At 33.1% G+C, this 640-nt stretch overlaps 1 non-coding gene across 1 annotated transcript; it reads right to left on the minus strand.

Moving 5' to 3' along the window:
* On the minus strand, window positions 1-82 carry TRNAL-AAG (transfer RNA leucine (anticodon AAG)). The gene has a single exon. It is a non-coding gene; the product is annotated as a tRNA-Leu (tRNA).
* Window positions 83-640: the final 558 nt, after the last annotated feature.

Here is a 640-nt window from a genome sequence, read left to right on the forward strand (position 1 = left end):
TGGCAGCGGTGGGATTCGAACCCACGCCTCCGAAGAGACTGGTGCCTTAAACCAGCGCCTTAGACCGCTCGGCCACGCTACCGATGTGTAGATTTTCAAATATATATGTGTGAACAAACAAATATCGTAGTTATCAGTAATTAATAGATTGAATCGTCATCAATTAGAGAAGCAATTTACTGGCCGTTGAGCATAGTTTTCCGTAAAATCAGAAGAACTATAAATAATCTGAAAATAAAGCAACTACTGACAACCTAAGATAAAAACTCTATTAATCTGGATGCCGCCAATTTGAAATGTTTCTCCATCATTACCAGTTACGTTGTTATGTTTTTAAAATGTAAATATACTGAGGACGTAGACGTTTTTACTTTTGTCCCATTTTCTTGATTACAAAAATAGATTTATTCCTTTCAACATCCTGAGTGTATATAGTGTTTTCAAAGATATAATTCGAAAAGAAAAAATAAAAACGTTCGTACGTAAGTAGATAGAAGGGAACCATTAGGGTATGCAATGTAGTACGGATTTATGCAATCTAATTTTTTCTTTTGATATTTTAGTATACCACTGAAAATAATTTCATATAAACAGGAAAAGCACTTTTTAAATCATTTTTCCATCATTATAGTTGATTCAA

The sequence above is a fragment of the Leptinotarsa decemlineata genome, unplaced genomic scaffold, assembly GCF_025532065.1.
Source record: "Leptinotarsa decemlineata unplaced genomic scaffold, Ldec_3_MD MMD2_tig00000576_RagTag_RagTag, whole genome shotgun sequence".
Taxonomy (NCBI): Eukaryota; Metazoa; Arthropoda; class Insecta; order Coleoptera; family Chrysomelidae; genus Leptinotarsa; species Leptinotarsa decemlineata.